Genomic DNA, 22,631 nt, shown 5'->3' on the forward strand with positions numbered 1-22,631 from the left:
ACCCTCACCAATTTAACTAATTATTTTTTTAAGTCAACAAGAACAAGAGACCTGGGGGAAGGGGAAATGCCAAGAGATGTAAAGACCACAAAAGTGGCGTCTATTCTTCAGGTGAGCCCTGGCAAGTGGCCGTGTTGGTTCTGGTCACGTCACAGCCTCCTCTTAGCAACATAGGACAGAGGACGGCCCTGGCATTTTTACCCCACATGGGGATATGTGTGGACACAATCTAGGTTTCAGCTAGGTTTTCTTGATGATTAAAAGAAAACAACCTTTCCCAAGTCTGTACAGCACCATCACTGTGTGTGGTATGTCCCTACTTTTCAATGTCATCATAGGGGCGCCTGGGGGGCTCAGTTGCTGAAGCCTCTGCCTTCGGCTCGGGTCATCATCTCAGGGTCCTGGGATCGGATCAAGGCCCGCGTCGGGCTCCCTGCTCAGCGGGGAGTCTGCATCTCCCTCTGCCTCTGCCCCTCACCCCCCACCCCAACTGGTGCTCTCTCTCCCTCTCTCAAATAAGTAAAATCTTTTTAAAAAATTGTTTTAATGTAATCATAAAATAAACCCGTACCAATCATTTACAACTTAACACAATCTGTAGGTAAAATAAAGGCCACACCTCTGTGACACATTAAATTGAATGCATTTTCTTCTCAGGACAGACAAGGACCTCTGCTCTGCCACACAGAAAGGCACTGCTTTACGTACACAGGGGGTGTTTCTCCTTTGTCAGTGGACATGAAATGACCACATCAAATGTAATTCTTCATAATACAGTTAACTTCAATTTTACTATATTTGATTTCAGATACTTTTTAAAAAAAGTTTCTGCTACTCATACAGTATAAATTATGAAGGGTAAGATTCTGTGTAGAACCTTCATTACTGCGACACATGATGTGTATCTGTCTACGTCCACCCCCACCGGCCCCGTGAACCTCCTCATCAGCACCTGGGAGGCCTGGCGCCTTCCCACACAGGTGAAGAGCCTCGGGCACAAGGTTAGGAGTGTGCCCGAGGACATGCAGCACACTCTGCACACGAGGTTCCAAACCCAATTTCCTGAGGCTCAGCATCCCAGGTGCCTGCCCCATCAGTTTCTACCACACTGCTGATTTTTTTTTTCCTTTTTTTAAAAAATAAACAATGGCTGGTGGGGAAGATCACGGAAAGTCTGACATTATTCCCTAGAAGATTCCTAAAATTCAAAGACAAATAGGGCTGGATAAATTTTTGGATAATCTGTATTAAAATTATTCAAAGACAAGCCCGTAAGACTAAATAATGTTATTAATTTAAACTCTAAAGACATGGCAGAGAGACTCATGCCACACTGTATCAGCTCTACACAGGGAGTGGCCTTTGGCTCACGTGAAGGAAAGCCTCCACTGCTCCATGGCAGCCTGTGAACCCTGGAGGTCTGGACGAGGGCCAAGCCCCCAGTACCAGTCCAGGCTCAGCCCACCTCATCCATGGCCAGTTACCTCTCCACAGGGACAAGCTAGGGGCCACAATAATGATAATTCTGGGCGAACCCCTCCTAAGTGTCCATTATTTCTGTACCACGTCTCTGCATGGCCAGCAGGAGGTAGCGGTTAACCCCAGACAGTGCGAGCTTGGCAGGCACCCTCCCACCTGGATCAGGCCCATTTACTCAGGTGGGACCACAAGAAGCACAGAGCAGTCTGAAAGGAAAGCTTATGAGGGAGCAAAGAGAATCATCTATCTCGGGGCTCTTTGGCTCACTTTTCCAGAAAGCTGTTCTTTCAGGAGACCTGAATTACTAAAGCCCAATTGTTAATCTGGCTTTCTTCACAAAGATGCAACTGTGCAAACTACTTTGGAGATGAGTGTCTTCTCACAAATTCACTTTAACTCACCAAACTCAATACAAATGATCTGAAGGAAAGCCTCTGTTCTCAACAATAAGGATCTAACCATAAAAAGTATCCTTATTTATGAGAGTAAAGGTGAAACCCTTAAAGTCAACAGAAATTTAAAACTGCTTCCAAATACTCAAACCTTTAAAGTGGTGTGGGGGTCCACTGGACAGTCCCACAGGTGATGACGACTGACCAGCCCCAAGGCTGGAGCACACAGGCCAGGCCAGAGGGAGAAGCAGATGTGCACAAACACTTCACGGCAGTCAGTTCCCTAACACAGAGGTCACCCACACAAATACGAAAGCCAACGTCCAAACAACCTGGTACACAGACCTCAAACCCTGCTGTGTGTACAGGGAGCCAACACTCTGGTCTGATCTTGGGCCTGAAAGCAGCTCTCCTGGCCCTGGTGGCACGAGCATTTCCAAGGCCCCTCCCACTGAGAGCCACAGCCTTCTCACAGATAAGCTCCCTCCCTCCTCAAGGCTCAAGCCACTCTGCATCCATGCATCCATGTTATTCAGAACTCCTATTTCAAGCACAGATGTTGAGAAGGTTAACTCTTTATCTGCTACACACACACACACACACACACACACACACACACACACACACACACACACACACACACACACACACACACACCTCTTAAGTTTGAAAGGAGCCAAAGCCATTTCAGAATCTGAGAGACACTGCCCAGCATGGCTGCCAGCAGTGGAAGCAGGGACGAGAGCTGCCCGTGCTATGCAGGGAGGAGGGATGAAGTCCACGTCCTCCCGTGCAACGGCCACCTCTTCAGTGCAGCCTCAAAGCACCCTACCCTGGTGTCGGGGGGGGGGGGCGGTGTGGCGCCAGCTTTCACATATTATCTACCAGAGCTGCAAAGATACCCAACAATGGCAAAATACTAAGAAAAAGGAAAGGAAAAACACCTCTCTAAACGTGCATCTTCACAGTAAGGCCGTGCTTGCTGGACTTATCTTTGTGATCCCACAGGTGGCCTTGCTTTTCCGTCCCACAACTAGGAGGCTGTAGAAAGAGAGGCGCTTCTCCTCCAACAAAGAGCACACCACTCACGGGCTTCCTGACTCCACCACTGGAGGCCACGTGAAGCATCCGACACGCAGGCAAAGAGGGCCTTATCCTAAGGGTGGGGATGGAGTTCTAGCCACAGTCAGAGAAATGCCAATTCCAACCTGCCATTTGCTCCTCTCTGCTTTAGATCTCTGCCCAAGATCCGGACCAGAGACCGCATCTTTCACCCAAGAACTGCTCTAGTGCCAGTACAACACTTTCAACACCAAACGGGTTCCCAAAGATGGGATGATTCTCCTGTTCAGGAAACTTGTGAGATGTAGAGCATCTGCCCACCCCCTAATTTTCAACTGGTTTCCACATACCAATTTCACTAGCTAATTATCAAAAGGGTGGGAAGGAAAAGAATGAGTCCCTTCAATATCTGATAGATTTCCTTTTCCCTCTTTTGTCTTTTTGTTTTTTCCCTTTGGCAGCAAAAGGAGTTAGTTCCTAAATTTGGAAAATACAATTAATATCCAAAGTAGCCCCAGAAATTACATTTAAGGGACTGTGAAATATCAGAACAGATTCCTTTTCCATCTGCTGCTTAACCCTTAACCGACCTCTCCACAAAGGAGAAAACCAAAGGCGCTACATGCTTCCATTCCCTTGATCTAGAACTCTCTTGGCTACTGTGGTTTTCCAGATAGCCAAACTGATCTCCACAACTAGGTGCCACCTACACACCTCTCTAACAGGCGATACTGACATTCCTCCCTGAAAGGTGGGCTGTGCTCCCTCACCTTTAACAAGATGGGCTTTTGTGACAGCCTGGAGCTGAGACCATGGCTAAAGTGAGCTGCATGTTGTCTGAGGCCAGGTCACACACAGGCCACGAGGAGCCCAACCTGTGGGCATTCCAGCCAGCGGCACACATGCCCAGCACCAACCGCCAGAAGTGCATGTGAATGAGCTTTCAGATGAAACGCCACCCCCAGTGTCCAAGTCTTCCTGCTGAGGCCCCAGGCTCATGGACCAGGAAGAAGCTGTCTACCGCTGCCCAGTCTGAACTGGACTCACAAGGGATAACAAGCCATCACTGTTGTTCTGAGGCACTACATTTCAGGGTAGCGTGCGAAGCAGCACCAAACTCCAACAGTGCCCTTCTCCTTTGTGTCCTTTCCAGGGTCACAGCAAACACGGCTCTGGGCCTGGGCCCCGCGGCAGAGGTTAGAGCCCTGTGGAACTTGATTTCCAGAGAAGACGCAGCACACTGCAAAATGGAGCTGGTGCCATGGACACCATGGGGAACGCATGGGCCTCTCCCAGTCTGAACCCTGGATCTACAGCCCCCGGCAGCCTAAGCTTCCAGGAGTTAAAGCATGCTATCTGGATCCTTTCAGGTCTGTGGACGACAAGAAAACCAGCCACGACCAGAACAAGCTCCTGAGATGTAATTGGCCAAGTGCTGGGCTAGAGCAGGTATCTGTTCTGGGGGCATAATCCAGGGAATGGGGGGTCACACAGTATTGCCTTTCAGTCTGACTTTCCATGCAGTGAAGACATTTACACATATTTCTTACCACAAATAAAGATGCTGATTTTCTAGTTTATACATCAGTCTCTTATGAATTTGGATAGTGCAATCACCACAATTTGGTTTACTCACAAAATCAAGTTTCCATGTTACTGGAGTGGTTGGGGGTGGGCGGGATGGGGTGGCTGGGTGATAGACATTGGGGAGGGTATGTGCTACGGTGAGCGCTATGAATTGTGCAAGACTGTTGAATCACAGATCTGTACTTCGGAAACAAATAACGCAACATATTTTAAGAAAAAAGGAAAAGAAGAAGATAGCAGGAGAGGAAGAATGAAGGGGAGTAAGTCAGAGGGGGAGACGAACCATGAGAGATGATGGACTCTGAAAAACAAACTGAGAGTTCTAGAGGGGAGGAGGGTAGGGGGATGGGTTAGCCTGGTGATGGGTATTAAAGAGGGCACATTCTGCATGGAGCACTGGGTGTTATGAACAAACAATGAATCATGGAACACTACATCAAAAACAAATGATGTAATATATGGTGATTAACATAACAATAAAAAATTTTTTTAAAAAAATCAAGTTTCCAGGCCTGCAAAGGTGACACCTGCCTTCCACTGGGACCTTCTGCCTGATTACCACACTGACAGCTCCCACGCTATGCAGCAATGCAGGGGTTCTCTACGTAGCTAAGCAGCTGACTGGTGGTGGGTCTGGGTGTGCCTGGTGCCATTAGGTGCTCAGAGGGTACACAACTCAACATGACACTGTGGAGAATCACAATCTGTGAAACTGGAAAACATCTACTCCATCTTCCCTAATTCAATTTGGAGTAAATTAAGATGAAAATTCATGGAGCCCACTAGAAATCAGGATGCCTCACTGGCAGAAGGGCACAGAGGAGACAACGGGACCACAAGGAGGCACCAGTCAGCTATGCACCTCACAAAGGCCCAGGCGCATGCAGGCCTGTCCACCAGCGATGCAGCCTCTAGCACAGTGACTCAGCACACCAAGAGTCACCCTATAAAACCAGAGGAATTCAGTTCCACTCCAAAGATCTAGCTCTTCTCAGTTTCAACCAAATTTCTCGTAATATAAAACTATCATAGGGGGAATCACTCAACCTATTTGTTAAACCTTAGGTTATCAAAGATAAAAAGCAAAATAGGCAACACAGCTCAAATACATTTGCCCTAAAAAATTCAGTAACAGAAATCCACAATGTGGGACATTCTGCAAGACCACTGATACAGTTTCCTCATCACAATGGATTGGGGTGGGGGGACACGGGACTGTTCCAGATTTCAAACATAACAACCAAATGCAAAGTGTGGATTCTGTTAGGATCCTGATTTGAACAAACCAACTATAAAATGACATTTTGACATAACTGGAAGGAAATTTTAAAACAGATGATACCAAGCAATTACTTCAAATTTTGTTATGTGTGAAAACAACTTCATAGTTATGTAAAATGTCTGCATTTTTTTTTTAAGTAGGCTCCATGCCCAGTGTGGAGCCCAATGTGGAGCTTGAACTCATGACCCTGAGATCAAGACCTGAGCTGAGATCAACAGTTGGACGCTAAACTGACTGAGCCACCTACGCACCCCAGATATCTCCATTTTTAAAGATACATACTCAGAGTTGAGAGGTAAAAATTTCATGACACCTATGGTATGCTTTAAGATACCTGAACAACAACAAAAAGGAAAAGGCAGAGAAGGAAAGAAAGGAGAGAGGAACCATGTGGCAAAATCTTGACAATGATCATGGAATTGTAAGTTGTCTACTTTGCATATGGTGGAAATTTAAATTCTTCATAAAATCTTAATGAAAAACTAGTTCTAAAATACAGATGAAATCTGTATCAAAAAGAAAAAGTGCACCCGCAACGTCCCTGCAGAGCCCACCATGAGCCCTGTGGTTCCGGTCACACACCCCACAGCAGGCCTGCACCGTCGCACAGTTCAAGCTCACTGTCTTGCTCCCCTCTTGACTAAAATGGGTACAACTACACAAAACCCAGCTCAGAGAGCTGAGGAGGCTGCAGAATGCTTGAAACAGTAGGCAACCCATAATAAGTATCAGCTATTATCACTGCTCAATGTATTTAGTACATAAGTCACAAAGAAATGTCTAATATCTGCCAAGTGCCAGACATACACTTGTCACTCAGCCCCAAACCCCAGTGGGCTCCACGCACCCTACCTGCCCCAGTGACCACAGTTGCCTGACCCTGCCACTGCTCTCTCCTCTCCACCCATGCCCTAATTTCCCCTTTCCAAAGATCCCATTACTGTCACTGCTTAAAAGCTCTGCAGGACCTGTTCCCAAAGGGGTGAGTCTGGCCCCACGACTCAGGCCACCTCCTCTCAGGCTGCCACACCCACACCAACTCCCCCGCTTCAGACTTCTCTTAAGGCCCTCCATGAGTCTACAATACCACACTCTCTTTTAAAAGAGGCCCCAGTAAAAAAAATAAAATAATAAATACATACATACATACATACATAAATGAAGCTCCGGCCCCGCCTGCGCATGCCCACTCCCTCCCTCATCACCAGCTATCAGGTCAGCCCCACCCCAAGTGCTCACAGGCCTCGCTTCACTCACAGTTAACACACACGGCAGGGGCACACTGCAGGTGAACGTACAAGGTCATGTGATTCCTCCCCAATGCAAAACACACCTCTAAAAGAATGTCTTCTCATTCCTTAATGTTGTAAGAACTCCCTTCTAAAGTAGAAAGAAATTGCTTAAAAAGAACCATATGACAAAAGGCCACTAGAAATACCCAGAGGTACATATAAATGTACTTTATGAATGCCAGTAAAGGGGTCCTTCCCTGGACAATATTCTGGCACCTTGAGTAGTATCAGCCTGTTTCCTACAATTCTCACTTTATGCCTTTTCCACAGTCTTCCACAGTCCAGTCAATCTTCTCATTAGTTCTGCCTATTCTGCACTTCAAATGAATCAGCAATTTCCTGTGGATTTTTAGTAAACTGTGCTTCATTTTTATTTCAGGGAAGAGTAACATTTTAAAAGCTCCTGTATTAAAGGAGTAAGGGAACAAAACGACCAGAGCCAAGGAGGCACAGAGCCATGACCCCTGACTGGAAAGGACAAGGCTCGGGGATGAGACCCACTCCACACCTACTAGGACAGCCATGGTCAAAAAGACGAACCAAAACAAGTGTTGGCAACGATGTGGAGAAGCTGGTGGGAACGCAAAATGCTGTCGCTACTATGGAAAACAGCCTGGTGGTTCCTCAAAAAAGTTAAAGAGTTAACACATGACTCAGCAATTCTATTCCTGGGTATATACTCCAAAAACTGAAAACAGACACTCAAACTTGTACACAAATGTTCATAGCAGCTTTCTTCAAAATAATCAGAAGAGGGACTCCCGGATGGCTCAGTCAGTTAGGCAGCCGATTCCTGATCTCAGCTCAGGTCCTGATCTCAAGGTCCTGCATTCAGGCCCTGCATCGGAGCCTACTTAAAAAAAAAAAGTCAAAAGATGGAAAAAAACTCATGTTTTTTCTGCAAATGAATAAACAAAATGTGGCCTATGTGTGCAATGGAGTATTGTTCAGCCAGAAAAAAGAAATGGAAGGTCTGGCCCAGGCTACACCATGGATGACCCTTGAGAACATTACGCTGAGTGAGATGCCAGGCACAAAATGACAATTCTACTTACGTGAAATATCTAATTTAGGCAAATTCACAGAGACAAAAAAAAGGAAGGGGGGGTTGTTGCTTAATGGGTACATAGTGTCTACTTGGGGTGATGAGAATGTTTTAAAAAGACAGAGATGATGGTCGTACAACACTGTAAACATACTTAGTGCCATCAAAAAGTAGGCTTAAAAATGGCTGAAATGATGGGGCGCCTGGGGGGCTCAGTAGGTTAAGCGTCTGCCTTTGGCTCACGTTACGATCCCGGAGTTCCAGAATGGAGTCCAATTTCTTCCTCTGACTCTCACCCTGCTGTGCTCGCTCTCTCTCTCTCTCTCTCTCTCTCTCTCACAAATAAATAAATAAATAAAATGGCTGAAACGATAAGACTTATGTTTAAGTATATTTTACCACAATGAAAAAAAAAAAGAGGGGAAAAAAGATTGAGAGGGTGTGCCAGGATTACCTTACTGACGTAATCATGGACCACTTTAACGAAGCCAATGTAATTCTCAGAAAAGACTCCTTTACAAGGAGAGAGATATATGTAGAATACAAATCAGAATATAATAAATACTATTTGGGTAGTAAGAGAACAAGGTTAGCACACCAGTGCTGACAGCATGACACTATAAACTATATTTTTTAAAAGGGACATACTAATCTCCTGATGTTGACAGCTGTATTACAGCTGGAGGAAATACACACTAACATATTTAGGAGCGATGTGGCATCTGGGAGGCAACTTCGACTCAAACAGCTCATGAAAAAAAAACTTTTATCATATTTGCAACTTTCCTATTAAGTTTGAAAGTGTTTCAAAAGAAAAAGAAAAGCAATTACATAGAAAAAAAATGAAACATCTACAGAAGACTACTACACATTTTTGGTGGGCTCAAATCTCTGTAAAACTCCACAAAGAGAGATCTGGAAGTTTATACATCAACTCATCATAGAAGCTATGGGGATAGAGTGTGAAAGGGATACACAGGGACAGGAAGGGCAGGTCCTGCCTGAACAGGATTTGATTTTCAAAAGGAAAATTCATATATATTGCATGCTTTTACATTTTTAATTGAAGGAAAGGAAATGAATCGGGAAAAATTAAAAAGTAAAACTGTCCATAAGGCAACTGCTTTAACCTCTATGTATAGCCTTTCACACACTTTTCTGTGCAAATATGTTCATAAAGGTACAACTGACACAGACTATATCAATGGGATGCCACACATACCGCTGGGAAACCATCTTGCCCGTAACTAAGGTGAGCAAATGAATTTATGCCATCACAGTCAAGGCTGAGGTGGTGGGCCCACGGCGTGCACTTTGCACTCACCCCCAACACAGGACCCGACTGACAGACAAGTAGGGCATCCACAGCAACTCCGCATCATAAACAACCTTGAAGTGAACATCTTCACTTAATATACTCCTATGCATGTAGTTCTCTGTAAATCTCTCTAGGAAAACTGTAAAATAAGGAACAGCGCTAGAAACTAAAGCAATGCTTTCCCTTACACAAATGATGTGCCGTATGTCTCCGCAGGGGTCCTGAACAGAGAGGTGTTTTTCTCCTTCTTAAGACTGAACTACTTTAGGGGCGCCTGGGTGGCTCAGTTGGTTAAGCGACTGCCTTCGGCTCAGGTCATGATCCTGGAGTCCCGGGATCGAGTCCCACATCGGGCTCCCTGCTCAGCAGGGAGTCTGCTTCTCCCTCTGACCCTCTTCCCTCTCGTGCTCGCTCTCTCTCATTCTCTCTCTCTCAAATAAATAATAAAAATAAAATCTTTAAAAAAAAAAAAAAAAGACTGAACTACTTTAAAAAACATTTTGGAAAATAACTCCCTACCCTTCTCATGTTAATCTGTGCTAAATCCAGGATTCAGTCTCAACTGTAAGAGAAAGGAACCTTTCCCCTGTCCCCGCCCCACTTTACCAGGGGCAGGAGCCCCAGGCCCAAGGAACAAACAGTGTGAGGCCAGACCGCATGTCTGTCCCAGACAGAGGCAGAACAGGCGGGGTCTACACACCTAAGGAGCTGCCAAGGAGCAGATCAGAGAAGACATGAGGCACTAAAGTGATCAGAAACACTTCCTCCCTGCCAACCTCAAGGGCTCACATCACTGAATGTTACTGTTTTTAGACTAAATCATTAAGTAGCAACTTCGTTGATTCCTAAGAGCCTAATATCATGCCCCTACAAAGGCACATGAACCTCCACTGTTTTCCAAGTCAGCTAACTCTCATGCCAACAGCTTAAGGTGATGACACCAAGCACTACACAACTCTGATTTACATAAATAACCTGTTTTCCTGAAGTCCAAACTTAAACAGAGTAGGTCACATTACCAAAAAGACATCTATGGGACATGCCATGAGCCACAACACCCCTTCTGCCCTGGAGCTCCATGGACATGCTCGCATACTCCTGTGTCGCCTTAATGCACCTACACATAACAGGAACATCAGCTTGTTCTACAGGGACTGTCTCTTGTCCATAAATGCTATTTTAACAACGATTCAAATCAACGCAGTATATTCTATGTCTCTTTGTAGCCCACAATAGCATTTTCCTGACCTGACTTTAACAAAGTCTCTGAAATGTGAATGCCTGTCAAATGGTGAGCTCACTAATCCATGTAAGAGGGGCCCTATGCAACAGAAACATGATTCCAGCTTTTATGCTTATCACTGTAACTGTATCAAGTGGCACAACTGGGTGACAGACGAAAAACAGCATGGAAAATCACCGAGAATTCACAGAGGTGAGGCTGGGGAAAGGATCTGCCTTTAGGGTGACTGTTATTTTTTTTTTTTTAAGATTTATTTATTTATCTTAGAGAGAGAGAGCACAAGCAGGAGGGGCAGAGAGAGAAGGAAAGAGAATCTTAAGGAGACTCCACACTGAGCATGGAGCCCAAAGCAGGGCCCAATCTCACAACCATTGAGGTCACCACATGAGCCGAAACCACAAGTTGGACGTTTAACCAACTGAGCCACCCAGGCACCCCAGGATGACTATTATTTCTGTTGGCACCATGAACTAAACTGCCTGGTGTACTGCGGGGGGGGGCAGTCACCTGGAATAGTGCTGCATCACATGATTGCTGCCAACTCTGCTCAGCTATTATGACCACCACTGGAAGCTCAAAAGACAATGGCAGCAGCATCACCTAGAAATTCTCAGGGAAAATTACTTCCAGCTTGGATTCCACACCCAAATCGTCACTGAGGACATTTTCTGCTATGCAGCCTTTTAAAACTTTTACTTCCCAAGGGGCACCTGGGTGGCTCAGTCATTGAGTGTCTGCCCTTTGGCTCAGGTCATGATCCCAGGGTCCTGGGATCGAGCCCTGCTTCTGGCTCCCTGCTCCGCAGGAAGCCTGCTTCTCTCTCTCCCACTCCCCCTGCTTGTGTTCCCTCTCTCGCTGTGTCTCTCTCTGTCAAATGACTAAATAAAATCTTAAAAAAAAAAAAAAGAAAGAAAGAAAGAAAACACAGAGCAGACACAGAAGCAATGGTCTGTAACAAAGTAGGAAATGAGCCCGGCAACGTGTAAAAAAAACCACATTTCTATGACCATGTGAGAACTACCCCAGGAACACAAGGTTGGTTTAACTACCCCAGGAATGCAAGGTTGGTTTAACATCTTGGAACTACCCTAGGAACGCAAGGTTGGTTTAACATTGGAAAACCAATTAATATAATAAATACTAACAGAATATCGGAGAGGGGCACCTGGGTGACTCAGCTGGTTAAGCGTCCAACTCTTGATTTCAGCTCAGGTCATGATCTCAGGGTGGTGAGATCAGGCCCAGCGCTGTGCTCCACACTGGGCACGGAGTCTGCTCATGATTCTCTCTCCCTCTTCCCCCACCTCACGCACACACATGCTCTCTCTAAAAAAATAAAAAGAATATCGGACAAAACCCACAATGATATAAAAACAAAAACAAAAACAAAAACCACCAAACCCCACAATGATCATCTCAATAGATGCAGAAAAAGCATCTGACAAAATTCTTTCATGATCTGCAATGATGCATTGGGGGCTCCAGTCAATGCAATGTGGGAGGGAGGGAAGAGGGGGTCTAATACAAGTAAGAAAAAGTAAGTGACACATACATAATCCTACCACCAATAGTAAGTCCCTTACAGGTTTTCTATATGAACAGAGTATAAATACACTTGTTTTTAACCTATTTTCTCATTGAACCTGATGATAAAGGCCTCTGTAACATCATCAACACATTGCAAGACACGCAATAGTGCTGCATCACATGATTGCTGCCAACTCTGCTCAACTATTATGACCACCACTGAAGCTAGCCATGCCCCCAACAAAGGAAGGGTTCTCAGTCAAGCTCCCCTATTCACACGGTCGCTGTGTTGTGTGCCTCCTGCATCTTCCACCAAACCCCATGGCTACCGTCTTACTGTAAACCGCATCATCCCCAATGTCTCCAGTACCTAGAACAGTCTACTAACTCACTTCTCTGACTCCAATCTCTGTCCTTTCCCATTTAATATCTATTCTATGGTTAAAGTTACCCTTTTAGAGCCATGACCTGACCACAACTTCAAATCACCCAGGGCTTCCCACTGCACGTGGGCTCTGGCTCACACCTCCCAGCACAGCAGAGGGCACTTTGGCACTCGAGGCCAGGAGTCCACTGGCCAAATCAAGCCCAGGCCCGTTTCTGTATTTCCCATAAACTAAAAATGGTTTTTGTACATTTTTTTAGTTATAAAAATTTTTATTAAGATTTATTTGAGAGAGAAAAAGAGAGAAGGTGAGCACGAGCAAGGGGAGGAGCAGGGGCGGGGGGGGGGCGGCGAGAGAATCTCAAGCAGACTCCCTGATGAGCGCAGAGCCTGACAGGGGCTCAATCTCAGGACCCTGAGATCACAACCCGAGCCAAAACCAAGAGAGATGCTCAACCAAGTGAGCCACCCAGGCGCCCTCATTATAAATTTTTTTTAATGCATTAAAAACTGAATGTGGGCTGCACAGTGGCCCTTTCCAGGAAAAGTCTGACCCCTGACCTAGCTCAACAATTTTTAAGCCCCCAAATAGCCTGTCAAACATCCATAAGTGCAGACTGCATCAGGCCACCAAGAATGGCTTGAACAGAGCCTCTGAGTCTCTGGCCACTGGCTGCGTCCATTGCCCAGCTTCCATCCTCAAAGATCCAATTCTGCCACTCAGCCTTGCAAGGCCCCCATGGTTCTTCTGGCTTATCACATGCTACACTGAGACTGCCTACACATCTGTGTCTCCTCATCAGAAGGGGAGCCCCTAAGAAGCACGGACTTTGATGCATTCATCTGTGCAACCCAGCATCTGCCATAATACAGGTACATAACACATATTCCAGGACTTTTTGAAGAATACATTTAAAAATAATGATTAAATATAAAATGCAGGCCTCTGACATCAAGAGACCAGTCATGCAGTAGCAGGAAGATTGCACAAAGTCATGCACAATGAGCACCCTCGGCGATCTGAACTTACTCCTTCAGACTGGTCACAAGAACAAAGAGCACAAAAGGAAGCTCCAGAGCTGTGAGCTGAGTGCTGTGGTCCCTGTGCTGGGCGTGAGCGAGCTGGATGGACCGCAGTGCGGAGGGCTGGGAGAGGAGGGGCGCCTAGAGAGTCCACGGTGGGCTTTGATTTCTACCATCTTACCATTCCTTCATATATGTCAGTAAATCCAGCCAAAATTTCTTTTGGCTCCTAGAATTTGCTTCTTAAAATATGGCTGCATGAGGGGCGCCTGGGTGGCTCAGTCGTTAAGCGTCTGCCTTCGGCTGAGGTCATGATCCCGGGGTCCTGGGATCGAGCCCCGCATCAGGCTCCCTGCTCAGTGAGGAGCCTGCTTCTCCTTCTCCCACTCCCCCTGCTTGTGTTCCCTCTCTCGTTGTGTCTCTCTCTGTCAAATAAATAAATAAAACCTTTAAAAAAATATATATATGGCTGCATGAAGAGACGGGTCCTCACGAAGCCCTGGGGTTTACCCAGGTTACAGGTGTACAGCTTTCATCGAGTACCCATCTAACGAACAGCAAGTACTGCTGTTCCTCAGTGCTCACTGTGCTCCAGGTGCCAGGCCACCACCCCTCTCTATCACCCGTTTCCTCTCACACTGTACATCAGAGAGGAGACAGAGCAGCTCTAACTGGTGACCACCCATCTCAGACCCCTGGGTGAGTCAGACTGTGTGCTCTATTCCAGAACAAAAGATTGGTCTACCCTAGATCACTGGCTTCAGCTGTAGGCTCCTGAGAACAGTGGAGTCACCAGAAAGGACCCATAAATTTGCAGGCCCTCCCAGTACTGGCTGTGGGTTAAATAAATAATATGTTACCACATATACAAGCTATTTTTTCCTGTAAGCAGTATTACTATATTCACAGTAATTTTGTCATTTTCTACCCTCTCAATCAATACATACTTTTCACAATTACTACCATGACAACAGCCTTAAAATTTTTCTGATGTGAGAAAAAAGTTTTTAATATACTGAGAAAAACTGGCCATCTCTGATACAGACTCCCTGAGGGCAGGTTCTGAAACTCACCAGCACACAGCCCTTGGCAGAGCAGCCACCCAGTTCAATTTTGAGTCTCTTCATGTCCAACTTCTCAGCACAATGTCAGAGCACTGGCCTGACGAGGGCTGACAATAACTGATCATGACCTCTGGGCACATCCTCAGAGCCCGAGCTCAACACTGGCTCCAGGCCTCCCGCCAATTAAAGTGCGGCTTACTGGAACAGAGTCTATACACCAAGAAAAGGAAGAAGCCTAGTCCTTTTCTTCAGAGCAGAAGAGGAACTCAAGCAACGATCCTAGGTGAAATACCATGAATATAAAAGTAGAAGACAAAGGTGGGAGACTCTAAACCCCAGGAAGGTCACCAAAGAATGTCCCCGTATGAGCACATATACAACAGGTGCTCAATAAATAAATATCTGCTGGGAAATGAGTTCTTCCATTCTCAAGGACATCATTCTACAAAGTGGGACTGTGCTGGCCTGAAAGGAAGATGTGGCCTTTGCGATGCACAGTCCCTGTAAAAATGCTTAGAAAAATCCCCAATGGAGACAGCATTCTGGCTTATTAGAACAAAGGCACCATCTGGTGGTCAAAAGAATTAAGTGCAGGCTACAGGCAGAAAGCCACAGAAATGTATTATTAAATTTCCCGTATAATCAGAATGCTTCTTGGAAAAAGACCATATTCCTAATCATACTGGAGATTTAAAAAAATTCTTTCCACAATACTGCTCTGAAACAGGATTGAAACAACATGAGAAAAAGACATTTATAGCTGAATTTCATTCAAAATCCCTATTTTGACAGAAAGACTGAGTATGGTAAAGAAAGTAAACCAAGAATTGAGTATTTTGAAGCATATGACACAACAGTGTAGAATTTATTCCCCATCAGAATGTAATCTCTATGAGAAACAAGAATAGTGTTGGGTTTTTTTCACTGCTGGACTACTAAGCCCTTCAGTTTACCATAAAACAGTAGTTCTCAAACCTTCCAGTCCCAAGACCATGTTATACTCTAGAGAGTAATGAGCACCCCAAAAAGATTCTGCTCCTACAGGTCATGGCTGTTGATATTTACCAGGTCAGAAATCAAATCTGAGAAAATCTTAAAATCACTGTCACTTCATTTAAAAAAATAACACACTGGGGCGCCTGGGTGGCTCAGTTGGTTGGGCGACTGCCTTCGGCTCAGGTCATGATCCCAGGGTCCTGGGATCGAGCCCCACATTGGGCTCCCTGCTCGGCGGGAAGCTTGCTTCTCCCTCTCCCACTCCCCCTGCTTGTGTTCCTGCTCTCACTATCTCTGTCAAATAAATAAATTTTAAAAATCTTTAAAAATAAATAAATAAATAAAAATAACACATTACATGTTAATGTAAAGTATTTTTATAAGTAATTTTCAAAGAAGAAAGAGTGTGTTGTCATTGTTTTACAAGTTTGCAAATCTCTCTTCTGGCTTAAGAGCTGGATTCTCACATGCCCTGCATCATGCAGACATGCTCTAGAAGTGTGCACTCTTGACCCCTGGCAGACCAGAGTGGGAAAGGCCAATGTCTTAATATCAGTATGAAAACAGTTTGACCTCACAGGCCTGGAGGAGCATGGGGTCGTGCTACGGTGTCTAGGGTGCGGTAGGTGCTCATGGAGCTTTGCTGGTGGGAGGGACAAGGAACAGAGCGAAGGACAGGGCTGAGGCGCTGGTAAAGGACAAGGGAAAAGAGAAGGACCCAGTGTAGCCGAGCACGGGGGGGTGAGGCCCAGCCCCTTAAGAGAAGGACCCAGTGTAGCCGAGCACGGGGGGGTGAGGCCAGCCCCTTAAGAGAAGGACCCAGGGTAGCCGAGCACAGGGGGGTGAGGCCAGCCCCTTAAGAGAAGGACCCAGTGTAGCCGAGCACGGGGGGGTGAGGCCCAGCCCCTTAAGAGAAGGACCCAGGGTAGCCGAGCACGGGGGGGTGAGGCCCAGCCCCTTATTTTATAGCGATAACAAGTTTATGATGTAACTATTTGGGGTAGCTCTGTTTTGATAGAGTGTTATCTAAACTCAGGGTCATCCTCCCTTCATGTTTTTACTAAATTTTAAAAAAAATAAGGAGCATGAATCACATGAACTGAATTGCAGATAAATGAGGATTTCTATTAATTTACTGTAAAATTAATACATGCTCATTTTTAAAAACTTACTATATTCCAAAAAATATAACAAAACCACTGTCAATCCATGGGCGCCTGGGTGGCTCAGTCAGTTAAGAGTCTGCCTTTGGCTCAGGTCATGATCCAGGGTCCTGGGATTGAGCCCCGCATTGGGCTTCGTTTAGCAGGGAATCTGATTCTCTCCCTCTCCCTCTGTTCCTCTCCCCGACTCGTGCTCCCTCTCTCAAATAAATAAATAATAAAACAAACAAAAAAACCCCCTACTTAAAAACAAAAAATAAAAAAAAACTGTCAATCCAGCAACTCAAACTACTGGTATAATTAACGTTTCTTTCCTAAACTTGGTATGAAGTTTTTTAAATTGATGTTCAACTGTAAAGTACACAAGTGCTAACAAAGTAACTATAGACAGGAAAGCCTCAGTAACCCATTATTTAAACTCAAGGGTCCCACTGCCGCAAATACACAGTGGGCCCTGGAAGAGCTACTGGCTGAGTGAGCAGCCCAGTTCACTCGGCTCCATGCAGCAGCTCTGGGTCTGTGAGAGATGTGGCAGCGGTGATGGCCGAAAAACACAGGAGCACCGGTGCCTCTTGGCTGCAGTGCACGCCACAGCCCAGCCCTGCCCACGCCAAGAAGCATCAGAGTGCCCTGCCTGTACCCTAGACAGGCAGCCCTCAGAAGGCAGATGGCAGCAAGTAAGCGGTGGAAGGATAACGCCCCCTTCCTGGGCCCTGGTAGGCAAACAGGCGGAAGAGCTGGGCCAGCAGCCCCAGGACTGTGCCTGCCCTCCTAGCACACCAGCCGTGTGGGCACATGGTCAATAAGCAGAGACCAGTCAAAAGGGGCGGGTGCACCTGGAAGGAGGGAGAGGTCACAGGGTGTGAGGTTTCTCTGTGGAGAGAGAACGTCCATGAAGGGGTGGTGAGCATGCAAGCTGTTAGCAGATACTGGGCAGTACTCAGAGCCCCAAGACTGGGGATAGGGAAAGCCAGCAGGGGGCCGCACAGGAAGGACTGGGGGGGCCTCAACAAGGGTTCTATTAGACACTGGGGGGTGGGGGGGTGCAATGTCTGGCTGGAGGACATAAGAGACAGCAGGAGAGGGCACTTGCACACTATGAACACAGGCAAATCTTCGGAGGGGTTTGGTGCAAGAAGAGCAGAGATACAGGATGGGGGCTGGTGGGGAAGTAGGGTAAGCAAAATCTTTAATGATGGGGGTTCATAAGTTTGTATGCTGATGGAAACATAACAAAGAGAGCGAAAAAGTGAAGGTGTGGGGGGAGAAGGGGTGGGGAGGATTGCAGGGGACAGAGATGTGCTCCAGCACCAAGCACAAAGACACCTTGGGCTGAGTCTCAGCAGGGAAGGGGCAGAGTGGGCAAGTGCACACGTGGCTGAGGGGTGGGGGGTATGCTTTGTTCCTGATGGCCCCAACCCCCACCTTCTTGGTGAAGCAAGAAGCAAGGTCCCTGGGGGGGCATGGTGAGAGTGTGGCCAGAGAAGACAAGGTGTGAAGGACACAGGAACCTACGCCCGCCCACCCAACCCCAATCCCAGCATCCCTTGCTTTGGCTCCTCACAGCCCACTGGTCTCCCTCGTTCCTGTGAACCTTTCTCCTTACTCCAGCTGCCCTGCTCAAACCCTCACTCCAAGAGCAAAGCCTGGGGACCCGTTACCCTGTCAACCCTGGTCTGACAGCTGAGCCGAGCCCAGCGCACTCAGGACCCCTTAGGCACACCAGGCAGGTCCCACCTCAGGGCCTCGGCCCAGGCTTCTCTCTCTTGCCAGAACTCACTCCCTTACCTCCTTTAAGTGTTTGATCAAATAGCACTTTCACATAAGGAACAAAGAGTAGATAAACTGGGAGCGCCTGGCTGGCTGTGTTGGTAGAACATGCAGCCCTTGATGTTCGGCCTGTTGAGTTCAAGCCCTACATGGGGTACAAGAGTTTGCTTAGTGGCGCCTGGGTGGCTCAGTCGTTAAGCGTCTGCCTTCGGCTCAGGTCATGATCCCAGGGTCCTGGGATCCAGCCCCGCATCGGGCTCCCTGCTCCGCGGGAAGCCTGCTTCTCCCTCTCCCACTCCCCCTGCTTGTGTTCCCTGTCTCTGTCTGTCAAATAAATAAATAAAATCTTAAAAAAAAAAAGTAGATAAACTAGACTTTCATCAAAACTAAAAATATGTGTGCTTCTTCAAAGGGTACTATCAAGAAAGTAAAAAGTCAACCTACAAAATGGGAAAATATTTCTTCATATCAATATTATGAAAATACTAGGGTTATTCCTAATAGCAAAGAATGGCAATAATCCAAATGTCCATCAGTTGGTAAGCGCGGTGTGGTCTGGCACACTCTGAACAGTGAGCCGACTATGAAAAGGAAGGGGATATAGATACATACAAAACTAGACAGACCTTGAACACAGCAAAAGTGAAAGAAACCAGTCACAGAGGACCACATACTACAGACTCCACTTATATGAAAAGTCCAGAGTACGCAAGTCTACAGAGACAGAACACAGATGATCAGCTGCCAGGCGTTAGGGACAGGAGAAGATGGGAGTGACTGCTGACAGTATAAGGTTTCTTTCTCGGATGATGAAAATGTTCTGGATTTTTTTGTGCTCTGTTCACTGACAGGCCCAAGTTTTCATTCTGATATATAGTAAGCAGTGAATATAAGATGGATGGACAGGAGCGGGAGTTGGTGGATGCCAGGGTGGATGGTGGGGGGAGTGAGTGGGTGGGAAAATGGATGGAGGTGAGGGAGGGTGGGGATGGGTAGAAAGTGGATGGGGGGTCCAGGGAGGGGGGGGAGATGGGGAGAGTGGGAGGGAGGGATAGTCCTCTTCTAGAAAGAAAGAGCCTGAAGTCCCATGTTAGGCTCCTGGAGGTGGACAGCCAAGTGCCCAAAGCCATCTCCCCCTCGGCACCCCTTCTCCCTGGTCCTCCTCCTGCGTGCCTGCACCCCAACTGGTCCCACCGCGTCCCAAGGCAGAAAAGAAGGACTGTGTTCTTAAAAGGCTATGCTATGAGCTCTCCTTCACAGCAATGTCTCACTTTTCTTTTTTAAAGGAAAGTCTGTGAAATGGAAATGTGTCAGGAGAAATGGACCTCCAGGAAGTCCCTCATGCCATCTGTCACAATTCTAAAGAGTGGTTTAACCCGAAGGTGAGTCAGTTTGGACAGGCTCTTTCCGGATTCTGTGAAGCCCACCAAGCAGCATGCTTCCTACATAAGATGAATTCCTACATGACTTCAGATGCCAAACAACCCAGACCACTGTGATGAACAGTGTCACAGCACATCCTTCCTCCCCTAGTTCTCTAAGGAGAAGACAAAATACTTTACTGAATATATGTTTAATTTTAAAAATCCACCATAACTTTTTACTTCACTTAAACTTTTTCACTTTGGTTATGTTGTTTTCTCTTAATGCCATGGTCCACAGATGATTCATGCTGCTTCAAGGAGATAAAAATCTTCTAACACTTAAAAAAAAAAAAAACCTCAATCTCTAGAATCCTCTTAAAATGAAAAGCAAATGTTGGGGCGCCTGGGAGGCTCAGTCGGTTAAGCGTCTGCCTTCGGCTCAAGTCATGATCCCAGGGTCCTGGGACTGAGCCCCACATCGGGCTCCCTGCTCAGTGAGGAGTCTGCTTCTCCCTCTCCCTGCCACTCCCCCTGCTTGTGCGCTCTTGCTCACACTCTCTCTCTAATAAATAATAGTATCTTTAAAAACAAAACAAAACAAAATGAAAAGCAAATGTCTACCTTAGTGAGGCATCCCCCTGGCCCTGCCTACCCCCCTGTGCTTAGGCTCTGCCCCCACCTTGGGGCTGCAGGCCTCACAAGCCGATAGTCTCGATTCCACCCTTCCCACAGAAGCAGGGACCCTTCACCTAAGGGAGAGGGAGAGAGGGAGGAAGAAGAGGGAGGAGGGGGAGGAGGGGGAAAGAGGGAGGGGAGGAGGGAGGAGAGGTCAGAACCTGCCTGTGCACAGGGTACAACCTCAACATGGCCTGGGGAAACAGTTCTTCTAAAAGCACACTTTCCAAAGGAGACAAACACTCCCTCCTGGGCTGAACTGCTAACATGACCCACCAGTGAAACTGTCCTCACAGGTGTTCAATCGGCCTGCATACCTGGTTCAGCGGTCCCTCTTGCAACCACCACCCACAGCAGCACCATTCCCCAGCACACAGGGCCTGGGTTCACAGTGGTCCCCGTGTCCAAGGGCACAAAGGAGCCGTCCCTAGTGTTCCCTCTTCCTCATTCCGCTGGCTGAGCTGGAGTTTCCTCAGACCCGGGAGAGTAGCCTACCCTCCCCCACCCTTTTGTTCCAAGAATACAGCTCTAGAACAGGCAGCCCAAGAACCAATCCGCTCCACCCTGCCATTCCCAGTAAGTAAAACCAGAGCCCTCACCAGGTCGCTCCCCTAAGACGTGTCCTGCGTGTGTTCATGCACAGTCTTGCTTTTCTATGGAAAAGCTTCGAACACCCATGTGGGAGCTCTGCTTCCTTGGTTCTCTGCACGTCTCCACGGCCCCCTTTCTGTCATTCCAAGGAAAATGGAGTCTCCCCATCACCAAGGCAGACGGGCCATCCTGCAACCTTAACACGTGCCCAAAGGCTCCCATGAGGCAATGCACGGCCTCATGGGGAGTGGTGGGTGCCAGTCTCACGCCCAGAGCTGACAAGACTTCTTTCTCCGAAGCCTGCACCGAAAATGAGCCAACTGCAAAATAACATGGCCACATCCTCCATACACAGCCTAGCCCGTCCCTGGCCCCCAGACTCTCTCACTCATGCCTTCCTTGCTCCTCACCACCAGTAAGGCCACTGTGAGGCAGGGAAGGACACAATACGGCAACATCATTAGGGTTAGGGTTAAAGCAAAAACTTCCTGTACTTTCTTTATAAAAGTTCAAGCAAGAGAAAAAACACTGGTTTATCATCAGCACAAGTGAAAAAGGTAGGAGCTTTCTCCTGCAATAGAGAACAGGCCTCACCTGCTTTTCAATACTCAAAGCTCTGGAGGGACTGCCCACCCCCACTCCCAAGAAAATGCACACATCCGGTGACAAGACACCAAAACAGGGGTATTCTGCAGGGGGTGGGGCAAGGAGGTGACCCCACCGGCACCCTACCTCCTAGGCCCTGTCCCCAGCTTAGGGGCAGCTGTGTAAAGAAAGGGAAGACAAATAGGAAACACCATGTTCCTTGCATGTCCCTCTGTCACTTCTTCCTCCTGCTTTAGTGCAGTCATTTACTACAGCCAACTGCAGAGAAGTTACAGAAGCACCACTCTGGCTCCTCCTCTGGCACCTCAGCGGCCCTTTCCCAGCATCTGCAACCACCTCCTGAAATGGAGGGAGCTCCAGGCAGGGAGCAGTCCAGAGGTGTGGGCCCACAGTGCACCTGAAACCCCTCAAGACGGTTATAACAAACATTTTTAAGTAACTTGAGTTTTCCCAGGAGGAAACCATTTGACTACACATTTATGTCTTCACCCTAAAAACCCAGAAAGGTCTTTCTATAGAAACCATCAATACAGCTCATCCCACACACACATGCACAAATAATAATGATAATAATAATAGTCACTGCTCTTAGGGTTTCTTGGGATCAGCTTTGTATAAAAGATACTAACAAAAACCTAGGATAGGAATCTGACATCAAGTCTAAGGGAACAAAAGTCATTTTACCAGCCCTGTCATAAAGAACTCACCTTAGAGATGCTCGAATCACAGGGAAGAAAACCTGAAGCTTGCCATGCACATGAGACACC

General features: G+C 46.9%; 1 protein-coding gene across 4 annotated transcripts in view; it reads right to left on the reverse strand.

Annotated features, from left to right (window-relative positions):
* Window positions 1-22,631, reverse strand: part of EHMT1 (euchromatic histone lysine methyltransferase 1) — a 137,154-nt gene that overhangs the window by 83,319 nt on the left and 31,204 nt on the right. Inside the window, exon 1 of one of the 4 annotated variants that reach the window (XM_027615864.1) lies at window positions 22,572-22,593. The exons of 2 other annotated variants lie outside the window; for them this stretch is intronic. The gene's annotated coding sequence lies outside the window, so the exon portion shown is untranslated. Of the gene's footprint in view, window positions 1-22,571; window positions 22,594-22,631 lie in introns of those variants that run through there. One more of the 4 variants, XM_027615863.1, reaches the window with a different exon arrangement.

Source organism: Zalophus californianus, chromosome 13, assembly GCF_009762305.2.
Source record: "Zalophus californianus isolate mZalCal1 chromosome 13, mZalCal1.pri.v2, whole genome shotgun sequence".
In the NCBI taxonomy this organism is placed as follows: domain Eukaryota; kingdom Metazoa; phylum Chordata; class Mammalia; order Carnivora; family Otariidae; genus Zalophus; species Zalophus californianus.